Here is a 12,213-nt window from a genome sequence, read left to right as displayed (position 1 = left end):
AGTGCAGAAGCTCCCCTGCAACTTGCTTGGCCTGAGTTTGGGCTGCCTCTGGGCGTGGTCCCAAGAGCGTGATGGAAGTTCTCACTCACAAGCTGTGCCTGGGCTGGTTCTGGAGGGGTTCAGAGGGGTCCTGAGAGCATGGCTGAAGGTCTCACTCACATGCTGGGGTTGGCTTGGGTTAGGAGGGATTCAGGGGTCACAGGGTGCATGGAAGATCTCCTACACACTTGCTGGGCCTGGGCTTGGGTGAGTCTGGAGATGTCCTAAAGGCCAAATTGCATTAAAATTAATGGAAACATACACAGTTGCATATTGTTTTAAAATGTATTTAATTATTTCAGGAATCCATGATTTAAATTTTATTATTATTTTTAGGATTTGGGGGATTACCACATTGATTTCCAAAGCTGTTGTACCACTTTGTATTTCCTCCAACATTACCATTTTCCCCACAACCTTTCGATAATTATTCTTTTCCTCTTGCTAAGAGGCTTTCCAGCTGGACCGAGATGGCAACACTATATAGTTTTTCATGAATTTTTCTAATGACTAAGAATGAGTGTTGTGTCATACGCCTATGTGCCTTGTGTAATCCTTCCTTTGAAAAATGCCTGTTCTGGTGAATTTTATAAATTTCAATGGACTCATTCATTTTCTAATTGTTATTTTTGTGTAAATTCTTTGCATAGTCCCAATATCAAGCTTCTATCAGATTAGGAAGAACATCCTTGCTTCTATTCTTTTTACTCTCTTGCTTCTTTTGCTATGCTGAAAATTTTTAATGGATGTAATACCATGTTTTACAATTTGGGATATAATTCCCCATTGTATTAGAGTCCTATTCAGGCTGTCTTTTCCTGCACTTATAAATTCAAGATTTTTCCCTAAGTTACTTTTCAGCGGTTTCAGTGTTTCTGGTTTTATAAATAGATCTTTAGACTAGTTGTTTTTAAGACAGTACATGAGATAGAATCTATTTTCAGTCTTCTACTTGCGTATATTTAATTTTCCCACCACCATTTAAAGAGCTTGTCTTTATCATACATTTTTTAACATTTAGCCAAATGTCATATAGTTATAGGTACTGAAATTAATTCTGGGACCTTCTATTCATTGGGCTACATGTCTGTTCTTGTGCCAGAAAATTCTTCTTAATATATTTTATACTATGACTTAAAATCTAGAATAGTAATGTCCCCAGCATTGCTTTTCTTGTTTAGAATTTTTTTGTTTCTGTTCTGATGTTATATGTGTTCTGATTACTTTTGTAACCATGTGAAGAACACATTTGGTATTTTAATAGCAATTCCATTGAAGATATAGAATAACTTTGATAATATAGCTATTTCAGGTATATTAGTCCTCCTGGTTCAAGAACAAATGCGGCCCTTCCATTTTCTAAAATTATCTTCAATTTCTCTCTTCGATGATCTGTGCTTTTCACTGTAAAGTTCATTTACTTATTTGGGTAGGTGAATTTCTAGTTATTTTATTTATTGGGCTATCGTGAATGTGATCTTTTCTTGATGCCTCTTGCAGTTGGCATATTAGTTATATACAGGAATGCAATTGATTATATACGTTGATTTTGTGTCACATTTGTTCATCATATCTGAAAGTTTTCTGTTGGAGGTTTTTGGACTTTTTATATAAAAAATCACATCTCTAGACAAAGATAATTTATCTTCTTTTCCTATTCATATTCCATTTATTTCTATCTTATGCCTCATTGCTCTGGCTGAAGTTAAATTACTATATTGATCAGGAAGTTAGAGAATAATTGTTGCTTCATTCTTGACTGTAGAAGAAATGCTTTGTGGTTTTCTCCATTCAGTCTGAAGTTTACATGTGTTTCTCATATTTGCATTTATTTATTTATTTATTTATTTATTTATTTATGGAACCAGGGATTGAACTCTGGCCCTTGAGCTTGCCAGGCAAGTGCTCTTTCTACTGAGCTACCTCCCCAGTCCCTATACTGTAGGGAATTGGTCATTTCCTTATTGATTTGTTTGTCCAGGTGACCTGTCTATTTCAAAGAGAATGGGACTGAAGCCTTCACACACTGATTATATCGCTACTATCTGTCCTTTTCTGTAAAGCAGTGCTTGTTATTTCAAATTAGATATACCAAATTTTGGTGCATATAAACTTAAAGTTGCTGTCTCTTCTTGGAGAATTTACCTGTTTAAAAAAGCATATAATTTTTTTTCTTTTTCCCTTCTGATTGGTTTAACAGTGCACCTCATCTATTGGGCTTATAGCGTCTCTGCTTCCTTTCAGTCTCTACTTTCTTTCAGTACCATTTTTCATCCTTTCACTTTTAGTCTATTAATGCCTTTTCTGGTGAGGCATAATTTTTGCAGACAATATATGGATGGTCTCATTTTCTGATTCAATCTTCTTACATTTTTCTTATGGAACAGGATTTAGGACCATGTGTGTTGGGAGTTATTATTGAAATATGTGTACTAATTTTGTTCTTTTCCAAGTTTGAATTGTTTTTCTTTCTCAATGACATAGCCACTGTTCCAGTGAGCTTTATTTTTTCCTCGACATTTGATAATTGGTATGGTGGTCATGACTTTCTCTAGTTTTTATTTCTTGTGGAAAGCCCTTATTTTTCCTTTAAATTTGAAAGGTAGCCTCACAGAAGATGAGCTGACAATTATTTCTCTCAGGGATTAAAAATTCCATTATAAGCTTTGCTGGCCTTTAACAATTTTTGTTGAGAAATTTCCTTTTATATCAATAGGTTTCTCCCTTGAAAATAATTTGGTCCTTCTCTACAACAGCCTTAATATTTTTTTGGCTCTGAATTTCTGACATTTTTACTACAGTGTCTGTGGAAATGTCCCCTTCTTGTTGTGTCTGTTCAGGGCTCTGCATACCTGGTTTACCTGTTTATTTCTCCCATGTATCTCACTTCTCAAGTTTGGGAAATTTTCTGCAATAATTTACACAAATAAGCTTTTATGCCACTACCCTTTACTTCAATGTGCATGTGAAGAGCAGAAGACTTTAATTATGTTTTTAGAGTTGGCTTGGAGTTCATGGGTAGTCTCTCCGTTGCTTCTTGATCTTTTTTGTTACTGCCTTTTTAGTATGTACATTTTTTGTTTATTGTCGGCTGTCTTCTCAATCATCTCACCAGCTGCTGAGATTTTCAAAGGAAATTTTTCTTTGAATTATTGAAGTTTCCACTTATAGGAATTCCCTTGATTCACTGCACCTCCTCCTCTGTCTCTTTAGTGAAGTGCTTTTTTGTATCTTTCATTGTCTTTGTTTATTCATTCAGGTAATTATTTTCTCTTCTTTGTTCTTATTTTAAGATCAGATTTTTAAAATTTTTTGGATATGAGTTCAAAACCTGTGGGAACACCTCTTCAAAAGTTAAAAGTTTTTGGAGGCGTCTTACTGCCTGGTTCCCACTGTAGCTGCATTTCTTTGTTGAGTTTTGTAGGTTGTATGGAAGAGCTGTGTGTCATGTTGCCCAGGCATCTTTTCGGCCAGCAGCTTTCTGACTGTGAAGTGCCCAGGGCTGGGAATATGCCCTCCTGTGCCTATCTCAGCCTAGATCGTCCCGAGTAGCGCTCACAAGGCTCCACTGCCACTTTCTGCCTCCTCCTGTGACCTCTGCAGCTCCTTCTACCTTTCTTCCGTGAGGCTCCCTGGCGTTTTTCTGCTGCTTCAGACTCTCTCCTGCCTGCCATGTCAGGGCGTCTGGGGCACGCAGGACGCAGGCTCCGTGCCCACTGAGTGTGCAGCTTCTGTCTGACCTTGTGGTCTCCAAGCACTGTGATCTCCCGAGTCTCTCGATTTTCCCTCTTGCCATTGAGAAGATGCCCGCCCTTGGCAGGGTCAGAAGAGCCGTCCCACTCTGTCCTTTCTGGCACGTGCCACTGCTAGTTGCGTGGAGGCCAATTTTATCTCCCATTTCCATGATGCCTTCTTTTTATTTCTGCCTCTTTTATCCTTTACTAGTTCAAATACTACTGCCCGCAATGTCCCTACAGCACATAGAACCTCTAATGGCTTTCTTGAGAGAATATTTCAGAAACTGTACCCGCATGCTGGCGGGAAAACCACCGGCTGGCTGGCCACAGAGCGCATGCTGGGAGCGAGCATTCAGAGTGGCGGATTCTCCTTAGCTTCCAGCAGGCTGCCCTGGAGCTGAGCAGCCGCTCACTATTGCTCCAGCCACCTCACTTCTAGGCGTCACCTGTTGGCCATTGTGTTTAAGCTGCGCACCTGTGGCCCAGGGCTGCGTGGCTGTGGCCACGCACGAGTGTCCCAGAACACCTTTGAGTGCTGTGTCCTCCAGACTGCCAGAATGGATCTCCTTGTGCTTCATTTTATCACTATTTCATAGCAATATTTTATGTCAATAGAACTTAAATATGGTATATTAATTGGAAGTAAAATTATATATCTTAATATCAAATGATTGACACAAAAGCTATTTCTTTGAGAAAAAAATTGAACTAATACATAAAAGGGTGTATGTTGGTATAGACATAAGTAAATTTATTTTGTGGAATTTTAGTTTTTAGCCTTTTATCAGACTTTGTCAACAAAAATGTCCTGAAAATTCAGAATAACATTTACTAGGAAGATCTCCAAAATCTGCATAAAAAGTAAGGGCTTTTAACCAGTGTGGGAATGCATAAGACATTTAATGTGTATTGTTCAATAGTATTTTAAAAAATCTATACTGAAAAAGATATATTTTTTGGTAATTAATCCTCCACTAATGAAGATATTTCTGTGTTATTTTTAACATTTTACTTTGCTTCTTTCATTATTTCTTCCTTTCCTTTCTTTAATCCTTAAATTATATGTAATTTTAATATTTACTTTTAGTTTTTATCAGAAGACAAAATGAGATTTTTAACTCCAAAACTTGAATATGTAGCAAGACAGGCATAAATATAGAAGATAGATAGGTAAATGATATCTAAGTAGTCATAGACATGTGAATCAATTTTCATGAGAAACTAGAAATTTTGTGTCATAATAGTTTTGTGGCTATGTTCATTCTAGACATGAACATCTCTCCACTTTCCAACCCAATCATCTGCTGCATTTGTTTCATTCTTGTAATACAAATAAGCAACAATAAAAACTGAACCCGTCCTTTGTTCTTCAACCTTGCTATGAACCTAGAAGTAAAACCTTCCTAATAAGACAGAGGCCAAAGTCTTAGGAAGCTTATGGCTCTCCTAAAAGGAAAGGACAGATGAGGAAAAATTGTAGTGTAGTGTGAGGAAAACTAACTTATGATATCTTATAACTCTACAACACTGGGTTCAGGTCAGGTCATATGCTCAACACTTAGCTGCAGGAATCATGTGCTAGGATAACTCAATCTTCATATAACACCAGGCTTGCACATTGTCACTATTTGACCTACCTCTATCTTAAGACACGTAAGGCCCAGAACTCCCAGGGTCTTACAAAAACACCCAGTGAACACATGAAGAAACTAGACTCAAACTGAGCTTGTATATCACCTCAGATTGCATGTTATTTCCATGAAGCTGCATTTCCTTTGTTGAAACCTATGTTTCTCCTTTGAAAATAAATTTAGTATGGCCAGGGAGATGACTCAGTTTAGTAAGCGCTTCTCTGGCAAGCACAAGGGCCTGAGTTCAATACCCGGCTCTGCAAAAAAAAAAAAAAAAAAAGAAAAGAAAAGAAATTTAGTTTTACCTTGCTACATTTGCCATTTTATTTTCAATTTTATAGTTGTATTTCTAAACAAAATCTTTTGGGCAGAGAAGACTAGTATCATGAAGGCATTCAGTTGGAAGCTCAAGACAGTGGTGATGTGAATGGTGGCTGCTGTTTCCTCAGGGATTTTCTTCCTTTCTGAAATATCATAGACTTGAAATTGCACAGAGTGCCCAGGAAAAGTTAGTGCCAGATTAAAAGAAGTAATAGTCTCTTATGAATACAAAGGACATGAATCTGGATGATCCTTTTCATAAACCTATTGTTCATTTTTATCTTCTTTAAAATATTACTGAAGAAAGCCTAGTTTTATAATCATGCTATTTCCTTATTTGTTGCTACAGAGCTATATAAGTTTTTTTTATATATTCTATACACTAACTTTGTACCAAACATATGAGCCTGTAAATATATTCTACTATTCTTTTAGTTGCTTTTTCATTTTCCGGGTTTTTATATTTTATTGTATACAAGCTTTTTGGACTTTTGTAACAAGACTTTTGTTGTCATTGCCTGTGTCTTGCTTTATAGCTAAGAAATCATTGTGAAGAAAATCATGGAGAAGATACTCTCTTTTGTTTTCTTATGGAGTTTTAACTGTTTCAGGTACTTCGATTTTGTCACAATTAGTGATGATTAAGTCATTAATTCACATTGAATTGATTTTCATGAATGGCATGTGATAAGGGCTTAAATTTGCATACAGTTAACCCTTTTTCTTGGGACTGATAGTGAAAAAGCCTACAATTGTCCCGTTGTGTCTTCAGTAACCACAGGCTAAGGGCAGACTGCTTTTCCTTTCACAGTCATGAGATTTACAAAAGCAGCAAATGAAAACATCCAAGGTTTCTTAAGACCTAAGCTCAAACTCTAAAACTCTAAACTTGTCAATTATGTAAGTCATCATCTTCTTTTCTTCTTTTTTATTTTTATTTTGGTGGAACAGACATTGAACTCAAGCCCTTGCGCTTGCCAGGGAAGCGCTTATTCTACTGAGCCATCTCCCCAGCTCTATGTGAATCTTTTGATCAAAGAAAATCACATACCTAAGCTTAGTCAAGGAGAAAAACAAAACAAAACAAAACTCTATACCTTGTACATATGTACAAGGAAAACTGGATCCAATTACATGGCAGTGTACCTTTCGAAAACAAAATAGACAAAGATACAGACATTCAAAATTGTTTCCTAAACCTCAGAATCTCATCCTTGAACATGATTCTATTTATCTGGTGCTTATAGATTACACAAGCAAGACATTTGCGCTCCATCCACACTCAGTCCACACATGTTAAAACAGAAACAGTATAACTGCAATGAACACTTTTCCTCCACAGGAACAATAAGAGGTATGAGCAGTGACAACTGCATAGTAATTCTAGAACTGTTTTACTTAGTTTGCTTTGATTAGCAAGGTGTTTGCAGTACACACAGTTTACATTGATCTTAGGGTCTAGGTATATGTACGTACCATATCTTGATTTGTTTTACTCCCCTTCTCTCTTCTCTCTTTTCTCCTTACTACTGTCTCTAGACCCCTTTCCTAATTTTAATTATTAATGCTATAATAATTAGTTTATGTTTATGATATAAATGTTTATGGAGTGCAGGTTTTGAGACACATGTACAATGCATCTTAAATCTTTTTGTGTGTATTTCTGCTTTTACTTGGACCTCGATATCCTGGACCCCTACACATTTGGAAAAAAACCTCCCCTCCTGATAGCTTATATCAACATTTTATTTTGCTCTTTACTTTGCATTACTCAAGAGAGAGAAATCATATAGTATTTGAACTTCTGTGTCCGATCAATTTTAGTTAATATTATGTCTTCCAGCTCTATCCATTTTCCCACAAATTTCCAATGCATCCTTCTAAATAGCTCAGCAGCATTGTATCATGTACGGACCTTGCTGAGTAAACTCTAGCATGTTTCCCTCCAATGACAAGAGTTTTTTCATATCTTATTTTTTCCACAGACATAGTCTTTGTCTATTGTTCCCTTTGGGTTTTTAGCCTACTTTCTTTCTCTTTCCTCATCCTTGGCCATTCCTCCCCACCCCACCGAAAATAAAATAAATAATAAATAAGCACTTTGGAAAACTATCCTTTGTTTCATCAAACATAAATATGGTTGGCGTGCTTACGACTGCTAGGGTGAGTGCGGCTCAGGAAGGCGCTTCACGCTCGTCGCTTTCAGGTACCGAAGGTACTGCATGCATTGTGACGCTAACTGTTGCAAAGTGGTTTATGTTTCTGGGTATGTGATTTTCATTTGTCTATTAGTCAAATATTCTAATATATATGTGTCTTTATCTACAAATGAGATTTATATTTAGTATGATCATTTGTTCTACCTAAAGAAATATTCTTTACATAAGCCATACTTCACTGTACAGAAGCTGTATGACATGGAGGAGACCTTGGATCAGTGTAGAATCACAAGCAGCAATCAGCTTGAAACGTCCTTACCCACTGAAGAATTTATGCAGTTTCCACACATTCAACCTGAAGCACAAGCCAACTTTTGATGGCTATACTAGATATATTTTCAGTCTTTTAAGTTACTGTGGGCTTTATTTCATCAAATATTTTACAAGTAGGTTACCTTTCTCCAGCATCTATTCACTTCTTATTTGTCATGACAATGTCTCTTATCATACTTTTAATACCTGTTTTATAACCTCCGTTCTTAGTTGTAAAATCTGTTGCAGATTATGGTGTATCAAATGACCCCCAAACTCAGAGATTAAAAATAGCAATGACTGATATTGATTTAAGGATTGATAGGCTAGCATAAAGTGAAGTACTGAAGAACTGTGGTCATTTGGTCAGCTCCTGAATCACAGATGGATTCATTCCGGAGCAGCACAGACAACAGCTGTTTCTTGGAGCAAATTAGAGGGCTGATGCAGGTCATTACGTCTTCGAGTCATGACATTTCGCTTCAGGCCACTGAGTTTCCTCTAGCAATCAATAGCATGGCACAAGCATGTTCTCCTCACATCATGGTGATAGAGTAAGTTAAAAAGTCAAGTGGAAACCACTTATGTGTCAGAAGCCAGAGTTAAGACTAGAAAGAATGCCTGTCATGGGATGATGTGCGTAGAAGACTGAAAAACAGAGCAACACTTCAATCTCAAAGCAGGTTGACAAAAGCCTTGAAAAATGTTGTTTATGCATCAACTCCTGTTTGGAGTGTCTACGTCTGTATATTGTGTTTATTGTAATATAAAGAACTTCCTGGGCACAATAATAATATTTCTTTCAGAAATATCTTCTCTGACTTTTCTACTAGAAATTACAATCTCTTCTTACATTTTATTCTGGTTAATAGCATCATTGCAGTCTTTAGGGCTTTGCAGTGTCTCCATTCACATTTATTTCTTCAAGCCCCATTCTTATACTAAGTTTGGAAAGAAAAATATTCTCTCCATACGTGTATCACATCACGCATAGTGAACAATCTTTTTTTTTTTTTCTTTGTATTTTAGGGGAGGGTCTACAGGGTGTTCAGGATCTCACTACTAGATCAGACTAGTAGAGATTCTCCTGTTAACGGCCTCTCAACAGCTGGGATTACAGGCCTGCAGCAGGCATGCACCACCATGCCCGGTCTCAATTGCCATCTCAGCAAGCCCCAGGGGCGGGGCTGACACTGTAGGCCAGGGGATCAAACCCCCGGTCCCTGAGCCTTCTTGCAAGTGCATTAGCCTGCTGAGCTATTTGGCCAGCCATAATCTTCTCTATTGCATTTCTCACTGTACTAGTATAATTACTAAGTGACATCAGTTAACTTAATCATATCAGGTCTTCAAAGTTGTTTTTCCCATAGACACTAAAGTGTAAGGTATGTCCCTAAAACTGTCCTATTCACTTGTAAGTTGTATGTTTTATGTAAAATTATTTAATATTAGGAAACTAGTAAATGTGAACTTCTTTGAACTTTTATATACTTCAACTAATATTAGTCTGATACTAAGTTTATATGACTTTGAAACTTCACCTCTGAAGTGCTTTTCATGACTAGGAAGAAAAGATTTCTAAAATCCATTACACAATTCATTGCCTTATAGCTAACATGACATTTATAAACCAATTCAAATGAAGTATTACTATTGTAAGAATTTCATTTTGGTATCTAACCGTGTAAAAAATCATTTTAATCATAGAGTCTACATTTCCCATAGCTAAGAACCACATTATATTTAGTCTATTAACTGCTTTAAGTGTCTAATATTGATTCATGTATAAAGCAGGCAAATAATAGTTTAGTAAATATATGTTGAATGATTAAAAATATGGAGCTTAAGATAATAAGTTCAGGGCAGTATAAAACTAAGTATCTTTTGATAATTACTAATGAATACGTATCATTTTTCAATACAGAAGTGTTACTCATTTGTCTGGCAGTCATGTTCTTCCCTCAGATTAGATCTATTAAATGTGTTTTTTTCAGTTGAAAGGATTTGAGTTTTTATTAGCAAGCTCATATTATCTGTCATTATTTTATATTCTGATACATGAATCTCTCATCTTAGATTAAGTTTCAACAGCTATTTAAAATAATAAACTTGGAATCAAATTACTAATAATGAAAAAAGGAGAGATGATGTTATTTGATGCTGACTTTAATTTATAAAATCCATTTATTCAGGAAAAAATATTTACAGAGTAGTGCATTTCTTTGAGTTATAAGCACTTTGTATTGTGTTGGTTAATAAGCATTAGGCTTCTCTTAAAATATTCATCTTCCTAATATAGCTCTGACCAAGATTATATTTCAAAAACTTATTAAATTGCTTGGTTAAAAGTCATTTAACATTGTACATCTAATACTCAGACCTGACTCAGTCATAAACATTTTTGAATTAGTGTCTCATACAGAATATTGTCCTGCTATGAAGTTTATGTATAACATATGGTTTCTGTATGAAATTGCTTCGATTTTACACTGGTGAACCTGATTTCATCAGACACTGAGAGAAGACTGTAAATTGTGTCTTAAAAATAGATGAGAGGAGACATTTTTCTCTTATACTCCCTGAGGATTATTATTCTCTTAGTAAGAATAGAGAAATGGAGATAGTTAAAGTCACTTGTTATCCCTTTTTCATTGTCAAGTTGTCCACTGATGTGTGTACTGTTAACTCATTAACTCATAGCTGTGCAATTGTTCTTAAAGATATGAGTCTGATGACGTAGATACTGAAGTGAAAAAGCAAATCAATGTAAGTATACAATAGGAAAGAGGTGTTATAGTGAGAGAAATACAAGATTTAGGTCAAGATGCGGATAGCAGGTGACCTGCGCAGTGGCTCCTGGGAGGCCCATCTCGGTCTTCAAGGCCTGTGATCAGCCCCCTCCTGAGTGTCCCAGTACTACCAGAGACTTGCTCATAACCAGGAACAAATGTGGAAGCATGGGAAAGATGACTAATTAATAAATATTCTACCTATTGTCATTATTGTACCTAGAAAAATCTCTTTTCCTCATTGATTAAAAAGTGAAAACCATGCTTCCATTCTTCCATAGTAATAGGAAGAACAATGTGTTAAAGAGCAAAAGGATGACTCTAGTCAATAATTTGCAACACCCTGAGTTCCTCATCCAAATATTTTATTTTGGTGGTGCCAAGGATTGAACTCAGGGCCTTGCACTTGCCAGGCAAGCACTTACCCTACTGACCTATCTCTCCAGGCCTCTCTCAACCAAATACGCCAGGAACTGATTGTGCTGGCAGCCATGGAAGGAGATTCTTTCTCAACAGGCCCTTAGATTGGACCACAAGTCTGTTGACCCTCAGAGCCCAGCTGTGTGTGACACCTTGAAGCGGAGATTCAGCCAAGCTGCCCCTTAATATATGGAGCTCAGAAACCATCGCTTCTGAGGTATTAACAGAAGTGCCTACTTTTAAGGTCCCTAGGCTTGTGGCAACATTTTTAAAGAACGATAAACACTTGATATAATAGTGAATAATTTGGATGTTAATATACTGAGTGCTAATTTTTACCTTTGGAAAGGAATTTATTTATCAAAATCCTACCTTCAAGCTGCTCAAGGTTATATTAGGAGTATCAGAGTAGTTGAACATTGATGGTGTATAATGCTCTCCAAGCATAGCAGACTGAATGCCAGTTTCAGATAAAATGCGCTCTATGAGATTTAGCTTGGAAACTCTCCTTTCAGGTTTTGGTATTATGTGAATGATCTAGAAAAAATAACTTGCTGAGTTCATTTTACACCAAAACATTTCACATAGCAGGATGGCCTCTTAACTGAAGTTGTACATCGAAGGACCTAAAATAAAAGTTAAATTGGAAGCTAAAAACTTGTGTATAATTACCATTAGCAGTTAAGACAATTATGAATTTTAAAAGACCAATGTAAAAGAAGGACATATCTCAAAAAATAAGTTGGACTGAGGCCAAAGTAATCAATAAAATTTAATACTAAAAACATTCACTAAATAATAGGTA

The sequence above is a fragment of the Octodon degus genome, unplaced genomic scaffold (assembly GCF_000260255.1).
Source record: "Octodon degus isolate 3935 unplaced genomic scaffold, OctDeg1.0 scaffold00143, whole genome shotgun sequence".
NCBI lineage: Eukaryota > Metazoa > Chordata > Mammalia > Rodentia > Octodontidae > Octodon > Octodon degus.
The sequence above is the reverse complement of the archived record's forward strand: the minus strand, read 5'-3'. Positions refer to the sequence as shown.